Below are 23,456 nucleotides of genomic sequence, written 5' to 3' on the forward strand. Positions count from 1 at the left end.
AAAATTATAGGTAAAAATCAGTCACCAAAACCCCTCCCCCATGAGTCGGTTCTTCCTACGGCCCTGCTTAGAAAACATTTTGATTGTATGAATTCATTCACAAAAGTTAGAGTTAGAATACTGTTTTTTTCGACACACCCTAACATTTTATTATTCAAAAAATCATAACTCGCTTATGGAACGTTATATGTATGTGGTGTCTTCGATAAAGTTTCCTTAAAAACCATTGGCTACAACTTTGTAGAATACAATTTGGCTCTATCCGTTCACTGGAGAAAGTTTTTATGTTTAAATCATGCAAAAATGACACGCCCTAATATTTGATTAATGATTATTGGAAAAGAGTCTGATTTGTGGGTGTGCGGTAAATTCAATTGATTCTTGAACTGAAAATTTTACTTGAAAAAAAACTCCATGGGAAAGGGGGGTATAACCTCTTACCCTCCCCCAGTTCGCACGGCCTTGTTGTAGGATATAGTACGCCTGAGTTTTATCAGTTATCAGTTAATATACAATAATTTTCTAAGATCACTGAGCAGAAGTTAAATTATACAGATTTATTTATTCTATTTTAAACTGATATTTGCTACCGTTTGTATAAACAATATTCATTTTAAATTTGACGTCATTTTTAATTTCCATGCCCTTTTTAGAAAGTTTATGTATTAGTCAAAACCAGATTATTCATACAAGAGGATATTTGTTTCCATTATCAATGAACTCTTATAACTTCGGTTCACGAGTCAATCTGAACCGAGTTGATTCATTTTGACCCATCGTAGTCATCGTCCATTATAGCCTGCCGTCAATTTTGTTCCGCATAATGTGGTACTTTAAACGATTAGACCAGTACTTAGCTATCACAGACTTAGGGCAGCGACGTTAGTTAGACTATCGTTCGCATAACCCATCAACGACGTATAGTACGTCTAGAACGGCGTAAACAAACAGTTTAAACAATTTAGCTAAAGTGCAACGGCTCATTGCGATCCCAGACAATGCAATGGACGACGTAAAACAAGGGGAGATGCAGCTTTGTCTATCAGTGCCTTTTTATTTTTTTGCTTGATCCATGTCCTACGCCCAGTTATTTTATCGCTTTCAGATCTGCAGCAAATCGTCAATCCATCCATCTTTACATATCGCGGGTTGAGCGACATGGCAAAAACTGCGTATCACAAAATAAGGTTGACTTTTACTCAAATAACGACTCGATCCAAGCGATTCATTCTTGTGGATTGTGATGCTTGCATTATTTTTTGCATTTTTTCTCCTCTTTCCGGATGCATTTTTCCAAGATTACGTGTGGCTCTCCCAGACGGGAAACAAAAAAAGAAATCCAAATGACCAGTGTATTCTCATACTTTACTCTCAATGAAGCCATCCTTCATCAGCGGCGACAAGCATCTCCTTTATTGCCTTATTCCCTACCATTTCGATGTATCAAAACGGCTTTAATGGTCATCCCGTGTCTGCGCGATTAGTTGGGATCGCCGCGAAACTGACTTGCGATTGGTTGCGCTGCGCGTTCCTCGTTGGGATGGTGGGTCGAAGTTTTGTTGACCCTCATCCTGAATGACATGATGGTTCGTTACTCATCGTGGCGATTCGGGGAAGTCTCCGGAGTGCAGATAGCATCCAAAGCCGGAAATCGAGTGCAGTTGGCTCAATTGGTGAAATTCGTTTTAAATACGTTTATCTACCATTTGTTAATTAAAAGCAATTGAGAGGTTCTTATTTGGCGACAATTGTATGAGAACAGTTGGTAAAAATGCAGCTGGACTTGATGCAAGATACGTTCTTTGTTTACAGAAATAGTGAAAACAAACATTAAACATAATTATTTCTTCCTTTTTAGTTAGGGTCAGGGTTAATTAGGGGTTAACCTCTGTATTTTCTTTTTAAGATTAAAAATAAAATTATTGGATCCACTCAAAAAAAAAAAGAGCAATAACCTTGTTAAAGACATTTTAATCAGGAATGATCAGGGTCAACAGAGCACCCGGGGCGAACTGGGAACCCTTCTTTTCTAACGAAATACGTATTTTCTCGAATAAATTTTCATGAGGAATAGTTTTGTAGTTCATATAGTATTTTCTAGCAAAAAAAAATCCTTATTATCTTTACAGTAATATTTAAAAAAAAAACATCTAGATTCTAAAGTGACGAAAATATTATAAATTTCAGCACCGGAAAATAAGCTTTTAAGATTCATAAATCATCTTGATTGACACAAGCAACAAAATTTCTTTTTATAATTAGTTTTCTTCTAGCAGCGAAATAACTTTGGAAAATTTCATTTAATCAATATGTACACTTTTTGGAAAAACTGTATAAGATTACAAAGATTTGGAAATTAAAAGTTTTAATTCAATGACCTTTTCGAAGATCGCGAAAATTTTGACTTCTGAGAAAAACAATATATATAGGAGTTTTCTTATTGTTTATTTCTCCCAATTTTGCAAAATACTGCAATTTTGACGAATTATTTTAGACATTTTAACCCGAATCGATATATATTTCTTAAAACAATCTTCCAATCTCGATCTTTCATAAAGTTCTTAAATGAATTTAAATCTTTTACCCACATCCGTCCCTGAATTTTTTACCCGTTACAGTCCCTGGAGTGTCAATTAGACATTTCTGGCTAAAACCAATATATCTCTCTTGTTTCCCAAACGATTTTTATAAAATTTATAGTTTTGGAAACTTCGTAATGAAACTCAACTATATTCAGCTACAAAACTTCAGTATTCCGTTTTTTCAAAGTCTAAGAAAAGATCCGAAAAAACATGCTTCGGAAAAAAGACAGTAGATCGACTATAGAATGCTCAAAAAAAATTTATCTGTTGTTACTAAAACAATTTTTACGATTCATGGATTGAAAAGTACGGTTTTACAACACTTTTTACATTTTTGGTGGTCAAGATCATAAAAAAAATCCATAAACGTATAGCTTCTAACTGCCACACTTTTTTCAGCCCGTATCCGCTGGACAAATCCTAGCAATTTTATATAAATCCCGGCATTTGATTTCAAAATTGACGACCAAAAATCTGGACAATATCCGGGCAAACTTTGTCAAAAGCCAGAAATTACTCAACAAAAATCAACGAAAAAATTAAAAAAAAATTTTACATCAAAACTCAAGAACATATTTTAAATCGTTTTCCAAAAAACCTTTATAAACCGTTTTCCAATTATTTTTATAAAACTTACTCGAAAAACTTCGTTTTGGAGGTATCAATAAAACCTTTTTAGAACACAATTGGTTTTTTTTTGTTTAATTTGCCTAAAAAAGTGAATAAATCCGGGTGAAATCGGAGATTTTTTCAATGAAATCCGGGTAAACGGGCCGCGCCGATTACTCCCAAATTTAGAATTAAATACAGGGGAAAACCCGGATAAAACCGGGCAATCTGACAAACTTAGTGTAACTAAAGCTTTTTTGGACACAAAGTGAAATTTTTTTTGAACATTCCATAATAGATCTAGTCTTTTTCCGAAGCATGTATTTAAGGATTTTTGACGTAGAATTACGTCTTACGGCAACACTATAGGGGTGCAAATTGAAATTTGCGAACAAATCTCGCGTCACGAAAAACGCCTCTTTCACAGACATCTTTTCCGTGTATCATTTTGGGTCGGCTATGTGTTGGTACACCAATACTTATTCAGCGCAAATACCGATGGCACGGAAATCTTCCCCAAGAAGATATAAAAACAAGTGCTCTTCGCTGCCCCATTTTCATTTGTGTTCGTGCTTTCAAAAGGGAAACATCGCAGCATACCGTAGCTGCCGGCAACTAAGGCTGCCTGAAAGGCCGGAGGAGTGAAGAAACCGCATCGATTCCGGCCTGAAATCGTTGCCTTGCGTGAGATCCGGCGTAACCAGAAGAGCAGCTGATCCGTAAGCTGCTTTTCCATCGCAGCATACCGTAGGAAAGGCCGGAGGAGTGAAGAAACCGCATCGATTCTAGCCTGGAATCGTTGCCTTGCGTGAGATCCGGCGTTACCAGAAGAGCAGCTGATCCGCAAGCTGCTTTTCCAGCGTCTGGTTAGCGAGGTCGCCTAGAACTTCAAGACGGATCTGCAATTCCAGAGCTAGCAACCGGAGCTCTCATCCTCAACAATGCCTCAGTGAAATTAGCAGCCGGTGGAAAGAATGCTGCTAAGAATCATCAGTCAATCAGTCCTTTTCAGGACTATACATGATCGACAAAGAGTTTTATAAATTGAACTAATTGATCTAAATGATTATCATAATCTACCCGCAGGCAAATGAGACACAACGCAAAGCGAAAATTGAATACAAAAATGACGATAACGGGACATCCATTAATTACGTAACGCTCCTAGGGGGGAGGTATGCTCATCGTTACGTAACGATTTTTGACGTAGAATTACGTCTTACGGTAGCACTATAGGGGGGCAAATTGAAACTCAAATTGGATCTCGCAAATACAAATTGGTGCGCAAAACACCCGATCGAAAAAAACCCGACAGTCGATCCAAACTGCACCAGATCCGAAGTTATAAAAGGGCACGAATTGCGCCGTCCCGGTTTCATTAAGTTATTGGCCATTTTCCGCGGTGGTCGGATGGAGCGACCAAAAATTATGTGTGCGCTGCTGTTTGCTTCCCTAGAGAAGTTGGTGTACACACTGCCGGCCAAAAATTTGAAAACAATTTTTGGTGGCCATATCTCACCAAATCTATGACACATTGCATATCTTTTCTTCGTATGCAGTTGGCAAAATATGTATATTAAGCCCAACAGATTCGCAAGAACAGCGATGATGACAGCGCTTAAGGCGAAAAAAATTCCAGGATTTTTTTTTAATCTTGGTAAAAATAATCAGGAAATAATCAATCTTCACTTGAAGTTTTCATGAAGCAGATTGACATAAGTATTCGACACATGCTAACTCATCGCATTTACATTAACTCTAAAAAGTTTATTATATTTGCACATTTTTTATGTCAGTAGATTCTAGGAAATATTCTCTATCAAAGGGCAAAAAATTTTCATACGAAGAAAGATCACGTTAACCTTCCCGCGCCGTTCGGGTCAATATGACCCGAAGCGTACATTCAACTCATCATAACTCGTGACAAAAAAATCGGAAAAATCTGAAATTTGGAACAATTATGCAGAGCCGCAGAAGACACAATCTGTAGTACCAAATAACTTCCGGTAACCACCGGAAATGGCCCCATGAAAAAAAACCGATAATATGCCGTTCGGGTCATATTGACCCGAGCTCTTGCGCTCGTTCCCCTGGCCACAAATAATAACCGATTTTGATGATATTATATTCGTTGTTTAGGTAATTTAATCTAGTTTCTCAACATTATGAAATTAAGTCGATATGTTTTAGGAAATTACCGGTAATCGATTCCGAGTGAAAAAAGTCCAAAAAAAGAGCTCTTTTTGAATTGCTTATAACTTCTGAATTAGCTATTGTTTTGATCTAACTTAACAATTTTCGAAATTGTTAAGAATTTACCTTTCTATAGATGTACAAATATGTAGGAGTCCAGTGGAAGGTTTGACCGCTATCCCGGAACTTCCGGTAGAAAAAATTCTTACTTCAAAAAAGTCACCCAATTTTGGCTTTGCATTGCTGTATCTCGCTTACCAATGGACCGATTCTCTAAATTCAAATTTTAGTTTTTTTTCGATAACTTTATTATTATTATCGAAGAACATAGTTGGTTCCTCAAAAATCTCAGTTGTTCAGTATATGGTAATGAAACTGACATCTTTTTTGTCATTTTTCAAAATCCTCCTCGCGTCGGTGGGTTAACGGTATTTTGTTAGCGTGATTTCTCTAAAATTTGAACTCAAAGTGGTCACTTTTTATATACCAAGAGATTCATTAGAATCTCCTCTTTCGATGGACATACTTATTGTGTGGTGTTTTGAAAATTTGTAGCAACGTTTTTCGAATTTACTGAAAGCTGTCAGATTTCAACCAGTTTGGCCCACGTTTTCAGCAGGTTGGGGTACAAATCTCGCACCCCTCACGTAGCCGCGGGAGAAACAAATCCTTGAGCTCTCTTTTTGTCGCTCACAAAATCTACCACCCAACCCAGCAGCAGGAGAAACTGCCGTCTCGCCGCGTGGTTTATTGATTGATTGTGCTGGTGCTGATAACGTAATGAATGTTATATTATTGTAGGTATTGTTTGAATCTTTTTTTGATATTTTATATTATATAGGTGTACCTATATGTTTACGGATGGTACTATACATTATTCCATTATATTCAAGCACAATTTTCTGCAACTGTGAAATCTATAATTTTATTTATAAAAATTGTTTGGATTAAAATCGTTTTAACATCTTTATGTGATTCGCGACTTATATAAACGATGCAGTTTGCAGACAGTCATGGAAAAACTTATCAGGTACAACTGGGCTCGATGTTTACTCTTGGGCTCAAACTCAAATTTCAGATTCAGATTTCAGATTCAGATTTCAGATTCAGATTTCTGATTCAGATTTCAGATTCAGATTTCAGGTTCAGATTTCAGATTCAGATTTCAGATTCAGATTTCAGATTCAGATTTCAGATTCAGATTCAGATTTCAGATTCAGATTTCAGATTCAAATTTCAGATTCAGATTTCAGATTCAGATTTTAGATTCAGGTTTCAGATTTAGATTTCAGATTCAGATTCCAGATTCAGATTTCAGATTCAGATTTCAGATTCAGATTTCATATTCAGATTTCAGATTCAGATTTCAGATTTAGATTTCAGATTCAGATTTCAGATTCAGATTTCAGATTCAGATTTCAGATTCAGATTTCAGATTCAGATTTCAGATTCAGATTTCAGATTCATATTTCAGATTCAGATTCCAGATACTGGTTTCAGATTCAGATTTCAGATTCAGATTTCATTTTAAAGATTAAAGAACTACATTAGTAATGATAAATATTTATTAGCAAATCATTAATCAATAAAACATTCATTACATAAGTATCAGCATGAGCAAAATCAAACAAAATTCATTCTATAAACCACCCGGCACGGCGATTCCTCCTGTTTGCTGCTGAGAGGTAGGTTTGGTGAGCGACATGAGAGCTAAAGGATTTCGTTTCTCTTGAGACTACCCGGAGGGGTGCTAATTTAGTACGCCAACCGTCTGAAAATGTGTGCTGGACTGGTTGAAATCTGGCAGCTTTCAGTATATTGAAAAAACGTTGCTACAAATTTTTGAAAAACTTCACAAAAAGTATACCAATCGAAAGGGCAGATTTCAATGAATCTCTGGGTATATAAAATGTGGACAGTTTTAGTGAAAATATCCGAGAAATCACGATGACAAAACCCCGAGAACCCATCAACCCAAGGGAGGGTTGAAAAATGTCAAAAAAGTTGTTAGTTTTATTCAGAGATACTGAAAAACTAAATTGTTTTAGAAACAAAGTTTGTTCTATGAATATATTAAAAAAAGTATCGAAAAAAAAACTAAAATTTGAATTTAGAGAATCGGTCCATTGGTAAGTGAGATACAGCAATGCAAAGCCAAAATTGGGTGACTTTTTTGAAGTAAGAATTTTTTCTACCGGAAGTTCCGGGATAGCGGCCAAACCTTCCACTGGACCCCTACATATTTGTACATCTATAGAAAGGTAAATTCTTAACAATTTCGAAAATTGTTAAGTTTGATCAAAACAATAGCTAATTCAGAAGTTATAAGCATTCCAAAAAGAGCTCTTTTTTTGGACTTTTTTCATTCGGAACTGACTACTGGTAATTTCCTAGAACATATTGACTTAATTTCATAATGTTGAGAAACTAGATTACATTACCTAAACAACGAATATAATATCATCAAAATCGGTTATTATTCATAACCAGGGGAACGATAACAAACTGAAGGTTAAATAGACCAGACAAAATTTTAACAGATATTTTGCGAACGGCATGGGAAGGTTAAAACAACAAAAATTTCAACAGAACATTAAAAGTTTCGGGTGTTCATGTTCTATTGCTCAAAATTTAACAAATGTGTTTTGATAAGTATGTTTTCATGTTTTAAAAAGGGGTGATCCCAATCTTTTGGCCGACAGTGTACTTTAAATTGATCCGGATGGAAAACCAATGGATCAAAGCAAGCTTTTGTTCGTCGATACTCGCTCGTGTTTCAGCCTTTTTCGTTATTATGCTTTGAATTTTTCCTTCATTTGGCGAGCGCTAAGATACTTTCGGCATATAAAAACAAAATTCGAGCGAATTCGATTAGTTGCTCAGCAACTTTTGAACTAAACACATGCAAGTTCAACTAGGGCTTGGTTTGCTTAGAAAGTCGGCGCTGGAGCTGATGCTTATATGGTTTACATGTTGCAGTGTTAAGTGGTTAGGGCTAACTAGAAATGACACTAGCTATAACCTGAAAAAATATAAAAGTTAAAATTAAACCAATTCAACAAATTCGTATTAAATAATTTATTAGGTTTTTGTGAAATTGAAAGAAAATGCCGTAATTCTACGTAAACCTTGTGGTTGTGTCTGATATACAATCTCTTCAACTTTTTTTCTTAGACTTTGAATAACGGAAAACTGAAGTATTGTATGTAAATAATGTCTAAGACACATATTTGAATTACATAATGTACACATTACGAGGTTTCCAAAACTATAATTTTAAAAAAAAATCAGTTGAGAAACAAAAGAGATATGTACATGTAGCAGTTTTAAGCACACTCAAGGTCTAATTAAGGAGTTTTTTTCCTGGGCTTTTAAGGGTGCGGCCAGAAAAAAAGTAATGATGCAAAATTAAAGATTTCAAGAATTCATTGAGGGTCTTCGAAGATTTTTTTTATTTGAATGCACCCGAATAAAGTTACAAGCCGCCAAACCTCCAATGGTGTCATATTGAAACTCAAGAGTGGATTCGGGTTAATGGGAAATTCGTGAAGACTTTCTTCAGTGGTATCATAAATAGGTGTAATGTTATCTATAAAAAAATCTAAAAATTGTATAATTTGTTTTTTTAAAGCTCTAAATCTCTGAATCTATAATATCTACACGAAGAAAAAAGTTTCATCAGCATATTCCGCCTTTATTCAATCATAATAATGATTGATTTTCGACCAACTATATTTACTAAATATTCAACCATATTTGTATGATTGGTTTTATACATTCAACTATAAATATAATAGGATCAACAACAATTGTATGATTGATTCAATCATAACATAAATATAATAAATTTAACTATAAAATTCTGATTGATTTTGGGCATTCAACTATATTTTGTAGATTCAATTATAGTGCTGTAGATGAATAAACTATAGAGTATGGTGGAGTAAAAGTACGACCTTAGTGCTATCCTATTTTTAAAAAAATTTGCAGTAGTTTTTCCAAAAAAAACAAGAACAGCATTAGATTCCTTCGACTTTTATCTCTCTTTTAAAAAATTACGAAGATAATCGATCGACGCATTTGATAGCAGTAGTGAAAATGCCTAACTGCTATCGAAACGTACTTTTACGCCACCTCTGGGGCAAAAGTTCGAATGATGTGGGGTAAAAGTACGACCATTCAGAATTCCACAATTCTGCATGAAGTCAAGAGGAAAATTATTTCATATCAATCTTTGCTTACAGCAGTAACTTCTGTGTTCGCTTCTGATACAAATCCTATACATGGGCGAACAACCTGTGCGAATTTGGAGTTCTCCACTAATTGTCCATATTCAACAAATTTACGAAATTCAGTTCTCATCGTATTTGAGCAATTTTTCGCGCGAGCAAGTCTTTGTAGAAACAAAAATATGCGCTGATGTTCCCAGTGAATTTTAGAAAGAGGTTAAAACTTTCGGTTCAGATTTACTTCAGTAGACCCTGTATATCATTCGTACTTTTGCCCCGTTTGCAGTTCGTACTTTTGCCCCTTCAAGGTTTCTTGTGATTCACAGTTTATTGTGCAAATCAGAGATATATTAATTAAATTCTTTCTTCGGCATCCGTTATTTTAAATATAACATCATTTGGGCGAAAAAGCTGCTTCACCTAATTTTTCGGTGTATTTTTAATTTTTCCAAATAAAAATTATGTCTGTGTGAAGGCAGTCCAAATCACTATCAATCCACGCCAAAGTTTTGAATTTTACTGTTCTCGGTCTGTGATAATCTCAAAACGTACTTTTACCCGACTCGTACTTTTACCCCACCTTACTCTAATTATGATTGAATCAATTTTATTTCTATGACTGATTTTATACGTTCAACTCTATATTTACAGTTAAGTTTTCGTATTTTTCATGCATTAATTTTTATTTCCATTTTGGTTTCACACATACCGTAAACTGGGGGAAGTTTGATCACCGGGGTAATTTTGATCAACTTAAAATTTTTGCAGATAATCATCATTAACTAAGTCTGAAGTTAAAATATCTGAAAACTATGATTTCAAAGTAGTCGAAGATTCCTTTGAATTCAGTTACAGTATTTGAAAGACCCAAATACTAGTATTTCACTAGCTACTTGCTAGCATCCTCAGTGGGTTATCGACAGTCGATAACCCACTGAGGATGCTAGCAAGTAGCTAGTGAAATACTAGTATTTGGGTTTTTCAAATACTGTAGCTGAATTCAAAGGAATCTTCGATTACTTTGAAATCATGAAATCATTTCATTCAGCTAAGAGGTTCTTCAAACCTTTGATTTAGTGATCTGAAAACTGTTTTCTACGTTCGAAAGCCTATAAATTGAGTTTCAAATTGGCTAAATTGGGTTTGTAGTTGGAGATTTTTTTTTATATTACCTAAAATGTAGTTTCAAAGTTTTAAAATATCTGTTTTTTAGAAGACTCATAATTACAGGGCTGGTAGCAAGTCACTTTTTAGTGACTTGGTCACCTTTTTTGGGTCAGTCACTAAAAAGTCACTTTTTTCATCATTTGGTCACTAAAGTCACTATCTTCCGAAAAAATGGTCACTTTTATCACCAAAAGTCACTTTTTTTTCACCGAAAATAAACCAATGAAAGAGTAATTTGAATTGCGCGTGTTAATATTGACGGTAGTAAAGGGAAATTACTTGATCAGTCAGTTAGAATTTTTTTTCGCCTCCGGCGGAATTTCAGCATGAATCACCCTTGGCTTGAGACATTTCGATCTACGACATTATTTGACGTTCATGAATTGAAACTAACTTTGATTGTAGATTTTTTTATTTTTAGTTCAATCAACCTTTTGTATTGGAACTCAAAACCTGATATATAAAAACTCTATCTCGTCGTTAGAATGGGTTTTTATTAAGAAGTGTAACTAAGATTGAGATTGAAACGAACCATTTTTTTTTTATTAAAAAAATCTTTTATGTCATAACAAATGTTATGTTGATATAAAAGATTCTTTAAAAAAAACAATTTAAGACTCGTTTTTATTTTGTGCTTTTTGTTCTTCTAAATACTTAAAAAAAGGGTTTTAAAAATTTATACAAGGCTACAAAATTTACATTTTTCTTAGGTGCAATGAATTTGAACGGTAATTTCAACTAATTTGGGTTCCCCGAATCAAAATATGTATGCAATATTTCTATCAGCTTTTGTTATTGAAATGACTTTTGAAAATAAGCAAAAATCTTTAGAGAAGTTTCTGCACTTTTTTTTTTGCAAAAACTCAAATCAAAAACATATTATTTAAAAATAAAAGTTTTATATGAATTGATGAATTGATTTAAATAGAATCAAGTCAAAAATTCTTGTAATGATATTTTTCTATAATCAGTTATCTATCAATGTTTGATTTTACTAGTAATAAACTCTTTATCACCAAAACTAAATGTGTTCAGCCGAATTTGACAAAATTTCTAGTTTAGGACACTATTTACCAAATCAATAGTTTAAAAAAATAAGCATCAAAATGGTTAAAACTCTTCCTGAAATGTTTTTAAAAACTATTCTTTTTTGTTTCCATATTGTCATATTGTCAAATAAATTTACCTAATTTTATTGTACAGTTTTTTTTTTCAATTTTCTAATCAACTTTCCGGATTTTTTTAATCAACCTTTTTTAATTTTTAAGACATATTTTTTAAAATTGTTTCCTTGTTTTTAAATTCTGAATTTTCGTGTTCTTCAACCATAAGCGTTTAACTCCAAATTTTTAATAATAAAACATAATTTCAACCTTCTGTTTTTTTTCTAGGACCCAATATTTTAATCAAAAGAGACAAAAACTCAGAGCTTGTAATTTAAAAACTTTTTATTAATATTTTTTATATGAAATCATGTTTTTTGGATCGATCATGATTTTTAAATGAATCTAAAAAGTTTGAAAAATTGTTCTAAGTAGCAACTTTAAAAATAAATTTTAATACGCAGTGTTAACTAACTTTGTATTTGATTTGTGCTTTCAATATTAATAACTAAAGTTTTGAACTCATTATTTTCAATTTTTCATCAGTTTTTATCATTCACGTAATTGCTCATTTTCTAACATTTCTTTGTCAGTGTAGCTGAACATGAAGTTATTATTTAAGCTTCAAAAATGAAATTTTGATAACTGGAGAATTTTACTTTATTAAAGGTTTTATGTCTGGCTTATATAACTGGCACTTTTAAAATAATTATAAATATATTCTTCTTTTTATCAAATTAAATTAATCCATCGAACATTGAATAAATTCTGTTCAAAATTCATTTTTTTATTCAGTAATCGGTAATTCACATTTTAAATCGTGATTAAATATTTTTTGTTCAAATTAAAAAATTACAGCGGAATTTCTCACTAAACTTCCAGTTGAAAATGAAGAAAAGAATTCCAAATTTAGATGAATAAAAATTAACAATTATTATCATTTTCCTAACATCTATTCATGGTAAGTTTTGTACAAGAATGAACATTTATTTTATAAAACAGATTTTTTTAATTTTAAATTTGTTAAGAAATTCTTTTGAAACTAATTTATTTCTTACTTTCTTGACTTATCGAAAATTTGAAACATTCATTGTAATATGTGTCCAAAATTTGGTTTATCAGTCATTTTTTTAGTTTGTGTGTTGAACATGAGTGACAAACGGTGTAAGAAAACCCTTTCCTTTTAATTTTTTTTATTTTTGGTATTGTTATTATTTTTATCTAAATTTGAATTTCGAAACCCACCCCCCCATAGACGGATCCTTCGCTCGGGCCTGATTTGGTCACATTTTTTGTACTTCAGATTACGTTTTTCGTTCTACATAGTCACAATTTGGTCACTTTTTTCGGTCCTCAAAGTCACTATTTGGTCACTTTTTTTCAAATTTTGGTCACTAAAGTCACTACTATTTCATAGTCAAACCGCTACCAGCCCTGTAATTAAACACCTCACCTGATAAAATGATAGCATTTTCAAATAGGAGTTTCAAATAGGCTGAATTTTATTTGTAGTTGTAGATTTTTTTAAATTACTTAAAATGTAGTTTTAAAGTTTCAAAATATATGTTATATAGACTCACAATTAACCCCCTCTCCTGATAAAATAATAGCGTTTAGAAGCAACTGGGTTGTTTTATATGAAAGTTTAACTTTTTTCTTTGTATAGATATAGTTTTAGAGTTATTTTCAAGGTCATTCAATGATAATTTTTGGATATTAAGAAATCGAGCATTTGCTATGAGAAAGCCTGTCTAGAACAAATGGCTAAAAACCCTGTTAAATGGTTAAGTTTGAATAAAAAAAGAACAAAGAAACAGTGGTAAAACTTAGGGAATTGCATGAAGGTAAAATTTCATTTGTTTTTGAGGCCAACAAATATTGAGAAATGTTTTTAATTTTTACCCCTAAAATTATGGAGGAACATTGTCCATCTTTTAAATATATTTGTTTTTGAAAGAAAACGTTGAAAAACTAAATTGAGTCCAACCAAAAAAATAGTGTTATAGAGTTTTTAAGCCTTCTGTGCTAATTGGCATCAAAACAATAATTTTGAAGATGTTTTTTTGTTTATTTGTTATTACTTGAAACACAAAAAAAAAAATAACAAAAAATAATATGATTTGTTGGCAATCAGCACATCAATGGATGCGAAAAAATCAACTACGCTTCGATGATTGGTACAACTAGCTGTAGTAATTAGAGCAAAAGTCGTCTTTTTTCTCCGTGTAGGCAAATCTGAATCCTTGATTAAATGGAGGAAAACAAATAGATCCAAAATCAGTTTTTGTTTTTCATTCATAACTGATAAGCCAAGAAGGCTTCTCCGTTATCAATGATCGATTTCACTTAAAATCCATCAACTTCAAAATTTTCTCACGCCATATCACTTAAACAAGAGCCGATAGACAAATTCTGACAAATGATTCGAGTTTAGGACGCTAAAATCTTCCAAAAACAATTATCAAAATATAGGCACCAAAAATTATGCTTCCTAGTGTAATTGTTTATTGTTTATTAAAAATTAAATCATCTGACATAGTTGTCTTAATGATTATCTTAATACTAAGTTTACAGAAATCGTACATTTAGTCACTATTGATTGTTTCTCATTTGATCACGAAGGTTACATTCAATCAGGCGTTTAAAGGTTGCAGTTGAGACATTAAAATCAAACAGAGCGTAGTAACGCAAGAAGCTTATTTTTGCGGAACGTAAGGGGTCGTTGTTGCCATAGCGCGTACTTCTTGTTTCCAGTGGAAGCCAGTCACGATGTCGGAGAGCTCTTTCTGGTGCATATATATTGCAACGAGATAATATCCAGGAACAGTCGATTTCATTGCGAAGAATCTTTGCCACGAACAGTGATTGACCGATGGTATGACGATTTGACAGCGTCTGAAGCCCAAGCAGAGCACAACGTTGTGCATACGGCGGCAGGTTTAAAGGGTTCTCCCAAGGCAGCTCACGAAGAGCATAACGGACGAATTAACGTTGAATCGCTTCAAAACGCGCTACCCATACAGTTTCATAAGGCCACCATACCAGGTTTGCAGATTCTAAAATTGAACGAACCAGACAGCAATACAGAGCTCGCAAGCAGATAGGATCTGTAAATTCTTTACTCAAACGTATGATAAATCTCAGCATTTTTTTTTTATTTTATTTAATTTTTTTTTTTTTTTTTTTTTTTAATCCATTTATTCCATTTTTAATAACATTTACATTTTCTATCTTATACAACTATATTCTTTATCGCTCATATTGTACAATGGTTATTAAACATATTTCTTGATACCTTGGCAATTATTTTACGGCATAACTGAAACATTTCCAAGAAAAATTCTTTTATAAGCCCGATTATTAAGATAACATTCTAAAGATTCACTTTCAGTACACCTAGCAAAATATTGGATATTTTTACACAACTCTTGTGAACTGCTGAGTTCCTGAACTAGCCTAATGCAGCTAATCGGAAATAGCATTCGATGATGTTGCAAGTCATAGAAAATTTACCACTTAGCTTTCTTACCCTTAAAACGCTTCTTATTCTTAACTTGAACTATCGGTTTTGCACGAAGCTCACGAAGCGTCATACCCATACCCGAAGAGGTATCTTCGATCTTTTCTTCTCTCTCGTCATCGGCGATGGTCTGCTGGTTCGTATCTTCTTGTTCGGAGCTTTCAGAGGAATCCGGTTTCGTGCGTTTGATTGTAGTACGACGATCTAACTCGCTAACCTCATCTTCCATCTCGATCGGGGCATCGGGTGATGACTGCGCTTCGATTTCCTTGACTGCTTTTGGGTTTCGGGTGGCAACTTTTGTAGATTTTTCGGTCGGTGCAGCCCGTGCCTCCACCATGGGAGCGACGCTTGGCGATGGGTGACAGGGCAGGGTTTTCAGGGGAGCTTTAGGCAGTGATACGGTATGCAATGGCGAATGTATTGTTTGAGCAGGATTGGAAAATCCATCTTGCGATGCTGTAGCACATGGGTTTGTCCTTGAGTTAATCGTTTTAGCAGGAAAAATGTTGGACTTCAGAGTCGTCATATTAGATACGTTTGGAGATGAGCAATCAACAACGGGTCTTGATGGCCTTCCAAGGTAGGAGGGAAAGGAATTGTCTATCTTCTTTTCACTGAGCAGAGCTAACTTCGGGCAGTTAACTTTTATATGGCCGTCTTCTTTACAAAAGAAACATTTATTTTTAAGACCATCGTAAAAGATACGCGCCTTAAAATGACCAATAAATATACTTGCTGGAATCTCCTTCGCAATTTCCATGTATACACCACGAATTCCAGTGAAAATATTCACACCAGATACACTTGGAAATCGCTCGCGTATATGTTGCCTGATTATCCCGTATTGACCAAGAACATATTGGATTTCGCGGTCTTCGATTTCCGGAGGTAGATTAAATATCCGAACATATCGGAAAAGTCGGGATGCTTGATCGATCGTCACTCCGCTCACTGCACCATCATCATATTCAAAATTATATTCTTCGTCCACATTAGCAATAAAACTTTCGAATGCTGATTCATCCATCATTTTCACAAAGAACTGTCCTCCGTTTTCATCTTTATAAATACTATGTATATTGGCACATGAGAGTTTTAGACTGTTCATAACGAATTTAAGCACTTCCAAATGTGAGGGAACTTTGCTTTTCGGTCCGAAAACCAATTTCACTGTGTTCTTTCGAATACCAGTCGCCATTTTGATATCTTTCCGAGAAAAGATTCCGTTTCAACCGAAAGAAATGAGAACAATAGCCAACGAGGCTATTGATCAAAAGTTTTACTTCTTCAGAGTAGCTAGCAAACACGTCTGAGCATTCGGTTGGCCTTTTCAAGTGTGACACAGTAATGACGTTTAAAAGTCAGGTGACTATCCAAAACAATGCCCAGGTCCTTTATTTGATTTACACGTTCTAAAACTTCGCCTTATATGTTATAGTCGTACATGAAAGGATTTTTCTTCCGTCCGAATGTTATGATACAGCACTTAGAAATGCTCAAAACTAGTAGGTTTCCAGCGCACCAATTTACTACGGTATCGATAAATTGCTGTAATATATGACAATCGGATAAACTGTTTATGACCAGAAAAATTTTCAAATCGTCTGCGTACAGGAGTACTCCGCATCCAACAAGCAGCAAACTTATGTCGTTGCAGAATAGTTTGAACAATAGCGGGCCCAAGTTACTACCTTGTGGTACCCCTGAAGTTGGGATGAAATCTACAGATTCTAATGATCCAATTTTAACGGCTAGACGACGATTAGTTAGGTAGCTTCTGATCCATGCACATAGTCTTTCGGAGAATCCCAAACGTTGCAACTTTTGAAGCAGAATTACGTGATTAACTGAATCGAATGCAGCAGTAATGTCCGTGTAGATAGCGTCAACTGCTATATTTCCCGGTGCTAAAAAATTTCGTCACTTGAGAACCACGTAGGTTTTTCTTTAAATATTTCTGTAAAGTGTAGAAGAAGATTTCTTTTTTGTTGAAAAATTAATACTATATTAATAATAAATCCTCGTGGAAATTTATTAAAGAAAATACTTACTTATGTAAACCCAGAACTCAGCCTTTACTCTAAAAATGAATTCTCAATATTTCAACACCAGCGGCGATGATTCGATTTGAGACCGCCGGCATTAACCTCAGACCAAGCTGCCCGGCTGTGCGTGTGTATGTTAGCAGGCAGTAGGAAAGCAAAAAACAGTTTCTCGTTTCCAATTCCCTTTCCCATCACCAGACAATACTGGCAAACCCCCGGCCAAACGCCAGACACTGAGCGTTATTATTGGTGATGGGCGGTGACACAAATTCTATGAAAATTAACCCTCGTTCTCCATCTGGCTCATGTGGTACACTGGTTAAGCTTGGTTGGGCATGATAGAAAATTGTTGTGAGTTCGATTCTCACCGACGGCAATTTAATTTTTATTTTCTTATTTCTGGGATGAGTTATCCAATAGGATGAAAATCCCATAAAATGTATTCCTTGTTTCGCTAGAATGTTTGATGTAGGGATTCTGCATATTTTTGCCAGAGAGCTCGAGTCTTTATGCCAGTGAAGGGCATAATCAATCATATGATCTTCGGCGAAATGCACATTTCATCGCATTTGCGGCATATAGATAGCTCCAATTGGGATTAAAATTTCGCAACGTTCTCTTTGGGTGTAGGTGATATGTTTCTGTGAGTATAATATTCCTCTTTGTGGAGTAGAAATTTATCCATTGTTTCCAAAGGGCCATAACATTAACTGTGTGAGGAACAAATAGCAAAATTTGAGAACATATTTTATGTTCTGAAACTATTTCGAAACTCATTAGGTTGTTAATAAATTTTGACATTAGACACGCTCTTCTAGTAGCGTTCTCTTGCATTTTTGTTTTGCTACTCCGATCGGTCCTACAGCTGATCCGAGGGGGGGCACGTCACCCGTCTGTTTGCAGCCTCCCCAAAGACTCAACCACGAAGACGCGTTGCGCCGCGTCGCGATATTTACAACGGCGCCGCCGCCAATCGACGTCGTCGTCCACAAGCCTCCTAGACAGGATTCAAGCGCCGTCGTCGTCGTCGTCGTCGTCGTCGTCGTCGTCATATAAGCACGTTCCCACATTATTAGAGACTTTCACAGCGAGCGTCTGCTGAACTCAGTCCCGCGCACTTCGAGCCAGTTCAGTTCGAACGCAACCGCGGTTCGGTTCGTAACTCCGAGTCGGTGAATATTTTCTTCTAAGCGATCAGTTCCAATAAGTGTAATAAATTGTTTTAGATCCGTTTTAGAATATTAGATTCTATCTGGAAAAAAATTGGGCAATTTGCCGTTTTTATGTGCGTTGAATTAGCAAGGTTCGGGGCAGCTAACCTCCAGAGTGAATGTATGAAGTAGTAGGTGCAGAACCGTGAACCTTTCATGAAGATCGTTGAACGCATCACTTATTGTGTGTCGGACGCGCAGGATCTACCCTTGACTGGATCAGAAGCAGCGGAAAAAATCTCTAGAAATGTGCTGCTGAATGCTACTCACGGATGTGCTCGGATGGTGTAAAGAGTAGCTAGTGATTTTTCTTCGCGCCGCCCGCCGTCAGTCTTTTTTGGGGTGGTGAAATGTGGGATTCTTTGGATTGTTTATAAATATTTTGAGCGTTTTGTACTCGAGCTGCCGTACTCAGCTGGAGTATCGATTTGCTTCGGGGACCGACGCGCGAGATGCAGTGCCGGCTATCTACATCTATCTATCTTTGTAGCATCAGCTAATGATCGACTAAGCGGGTGGGATTGTGTAAGTTTCGTAAAAAATTTCTAAAGTAAATGCAAAAAATCAACTAAAAGAAGTGTGAAGTGTATGTGAGTTCGTGTTCGAGTGAACCCGATAATGAGAGTAATTTATTAACAGTAGTCCCATCCCATAATTCGGAGGAAAAAGTAGCAGCCACTGGCAGCGGGAAGCAATCGTACGCATAAGAGTCTCGATCACCCACCCAATAATACGACGCTTCAAGTGTTTCGTAAGTGATGCTCTTCGGCAAGATAATTATTTGGCAGGCCAACTGGGGTATCGAGAAAGGCGCGTCTATTCTGAGAAATGCATTAAAACGTGTCCCATCAAAATTGAGAAAAAGTATAAAATAAACAAACAAAGGTTGGGTTGACCGAAAGGTAAATCTGGTAAATCTGTCTGCTGGTGGAATACTTAAAAAAAAGTTGCCTATAGTATGCCACCAAGACGCTGACAATATTGTGCAGCATTTTTGTTTTTTTTTTTTTGGGAATTTATTACACACTTAAAGCTTAGTTCTTTTAGAAATGGGACAGTTACGAATGCCTGTATCTCAAAAGCTATTCGTTTGAACGAAATAGTTTCTATGAAGAAAATAAAGGTAATGTTATGATCTTTCATGAAAAAATTTGAAAAAAAATATTTACTGTTTTTTGTTAGAGAAATTTCTACTTTATTCTTGGTATCTCCCATTGGCCGGCGCACACTTTTCTCAGTCATGGTATTGATTGGTTTCTCCAACTTATACTTCGTAAAATCTATATTTTAGGTGGCTTCACCTTCCTCCTATAATTTCTGATACTTTTCGGTCCAATACTTCTCTTTTAAAAGAAACTGGAAGCATTTCAGTGAATATACAGTTGTTTCGAAATGAACAAATTTGATTATTTTAGATCACATTTTTTTACGTTTTTTTTTGGTTCCGGTTTAACAGCTTAAGAGCTTTGGAACTATCGAAAAATGGTTGTTTGAGGTTGGGTTTCAATGAGTCATCACTAGGCAACACTTTTAGCTTATCAGAGAAAATTGTTTTGGACATTTCAGCGATCTACCCTTAGTTTTTCGTTTATTGAAAATTAAAAAGGCTGGTATGAGACTTGACTTCCTTGATGACCCTTAACCGTTGTGCCGATCATGTGCTTCACTCGAATGCTTGATTTGAACTTTGTGGACATTATTGACAGTGTTTGCATACTTATCCACCACAAAAACTCAGTAATTCTTTGAATAATCAACGGTTTTGTCAGCTATCAATTTGATAATGACGAATTTTAAAGGAAACTGTGCAAAATTATTTTTTTCTTTTTCTCTTGCATCGTACATATCTCAAAAACGCGTAAATTTGAAATTTTGAAAAAAATAGGTCGAATAGTACTTTTTACAGGCAACAAAATGCTGTCAAAATTTTTAATATCCAATAACTAGTTAACGAGCAATTAGCAAATGAAAGTGTCCCATTTCTAAAAGAACTAAGCTTTACCTATTACATTTTATGGTCTTGGCACTGATCTTCGTACTTTGATTCATCATTTTACACAGCACAACTTATCATTTTGGCCCTTAAGAAGAAAAAATTAAGACATGTGTGAAAAAGCTTTCTTTTTTATTGACATTCCTTGAAAATTAAATCGAAACCCGAAAAAAGGTCTTTCATTTTCAATTTCTTATTCTATTTCCGATGCATAAGTTGTTAAACGAATTGAAAAAAAAATTCAATTAAACTCTTTTTTCTCTGAGTATTATCTTTATGTTGCAAGTAGTTGTTGCATAACATTAAAACTCCATAATAAGAAACTTATTAAGAAAGTAGTTGATGGATTCCTTTCTATTCAACCACCAATTTTTGAGTTACTATCAAATACTTGGCTGCTAGTATTGTGCCAGTTACTTGCTAGCTGATCAGGTCGTTGTGTAGTGTAAATCATTTTTTATATATAATATTTTTGTTATACACCACAGACAACCGGACTTACATTTTTCGATTAGACTGTTTAGCAGATTAAAAAAATAATACACCAAATATGTTACACCTTTTTTAAACACATTATTTAATTATATCAATATAATAGTGACTGATTCTTTTCTATGGTATTTTTTCTCAAACAAAGCATGAATAAAAAAAACTTAAAATTTTAGTACTATTTGATTATGCATTTGTAAGTATATTTACATAAATTGATTTTCGTATTAAACTTTTGAAAATATGTCCATAAATCTTTAAAAATGTAAGCTTAGTTTGTATGATGAAGCCTTCAGTAAAAAAAAGGAATTCATCGATGATAAAATCTATGAACATGCTCAAGATTCTGGAAGATTAAGATTATTTGATTTAAGCATAGAATCAGTTTATATACTTTAAGAATGCCTTCAATTAAAAAAAAAATCTATACTCAAATCAAATAAGCTCAATCAACCAAACTCTAGAGGAAAATAAAATGATTTTAACTATCGACAGGAAGAATTTAAATTTTCAAAAGTAAAAGTAAGCGACTGAATTTTTGCAACAAAAATTTGGTTCTTACAATCTTAAACCAAATTTAAGAATTTATTTTGAAGTCAGGCTCTTGAAAAAATTGCAATATTAACCTTGTAGAACCCCTTTTTTCCTGAAAAATTTACAGAAGTTGTGTTTTGTGATTACAAACAATTTTTGTTTCACAAAAACCATATTGGTGGAAAATATTTGATTCATTAAATAAAATATTTTAGGATACTTTTTTTTCTTAAAAAATCAATCCAGCATCTTTGTTACATTTAAGGCTACATGTATGGATTTTTTATTTCAGAACCAAAAACTATATGAAACTATTTTTTCTGAGACCTCGATAATGAACATTTTTGGTTAAAATGTTAAGCAATACACTAAAAAAAATTCGTGCATTTTTTTTCGTTTTTTCATCTGCAAGTATTTTGTAATTAAAATCAATTGTATATTTAATATTGTATAGCATTGAATATATTGTAAATATATATGTTATAAGTCTGCAATCTCTTGCGATTTGAATTTCTTATTTTGTTTGTACAACTCATTTATGAGCTTAGAATATAAATTCTGTTTCTAAATTTTGAACCGGAGTTCAAAATTTTAATTCGGAATCTATTTCCGATTTCATCAATTCAATTCAATTTCCGAAATAAAAAAAAAACGATTTCTGATTCTTAATTCCAGATCAGCATATCGAATATGAGCCAAAGAGTAAGTTTTATTTCCTGAATCTAGGTATTATTCAGACTCTGATGTTTCAATCTGAATTCATTTTTTATCCGACTTGTGAATCTCAATAAATATTTGCACGCTGCTTTTTTCAAACGCAAAGTTAAGTTACTTTGGTAAAAAACAGAGTGACAGCCCTAAACTTTGAGTTCGACTGGGCAATCGCAAAACTAAGTTCAGCAGCCGAACTTAAATTTATCCCTTTTATTCAAGGGCTGTTTTCTTTCAGAAAATTAAAGGATGGTTTTTTTTGTAGCAAGATGTTGCTGTTCCGGTACATTGCATTGCAATTACAGGGTGGCCAGCGAGCCGGGAAAACCGGGGAAAAATCTGGAAATAATTGGGAATTTGACATCAAAACCGGGAAAAAACCTTGTGCAGTGCGAATCACTTTTTCTATATAATCATACGTTTAGAAAAGGTTGAAATTAATCAAGAGTAAATATTATTATTCGCTTTTCCACCGAATGTTAGAAATTAAAGCCAGGATTGTTCCAAATTCTAATTTCAGAATCCAAATTTTGGATTCAGAAGAAAAATTAGATTAAAAATTCAGGCTCAGTATAATATTTCAAATTTCGATTCTGAATACAGATTTGATTCAGAACTAAGAGTTAAGAAGGTCGAATTAAGTTCTCTGTGTTAAGACTTTGATCATGCCTTCAGAAGTTGGGCTGAAAATGCAGATGAATTTTTGAAAAGGTTCTGTTATAAGTTTGAGATTTCAATTTCGGAAATCGGATTCTAAATTCTAAATTCAGAAACATTATCTGGATTTAACATAATAATTTTAGAACACAAATCAAACCAAAACTAAGAAGTTTAACCCTCAGGATTAGAATTCAAAATTTAAATTTTGAAACTAATATCGACATTTATGGATCAATACTAAGTTGCTATTTTAGAATTAAAGTTCAACTTTTCTAGTCCGAGTTTAACAGTAAAATACATTAACAGCACAAAATAAGCTTGTATATTTATCGAAATAGACTGATTTATCAGAATTATTTAAAAAATTCAAATTTCGTTAATTCTGGTGATTTTGATATATTTTATTT

General features: G+C 34.1%; 1 protein-coding gene across 2 annotated transcripts in view; it reads left to right on the plus strand.

Annotated features, from left to right (window-relative positions):
- LOC129755158 (ubiquitin-conjugating enzyme E2 W) overlaps positions 1-23,456 on the plus strand; it is a 122,943-nt gene that overhangs the window by 13,456 nt on the left and 86,031 nt on the right. Inside the window, exon 1 of one of the 2 annotated variants that reach the window (XM_055751514.1) lies at positions 18,621-19,413. The exons of the other annotated variant lie outside the window; for it this stretch is intronic. The gene's annotated coding sequence lies outside the window, so the exon portion shown is untranslated. Of the gene's footprint in view, positions 1-18,620; positions 19,414-23,456 lie in introns of those variants that run through there. 2 annotated transcript variants of the gene reach the window in all.

Source organism: Uranotaenia lowii, chromosome 3, assembly GCF_029784155.1.
Source record: "Uranotaenia lowii strain MFRU-FL chromosome 3, ASM2978415v1, whole genome shotgun sequence".
NCBI classification, from domain to species: Eukaryota; Metazoa; Arthropoda; class Insecta; order Diptera; family Culicidae; genus Uranotaenia; species Uranotaenia lowii.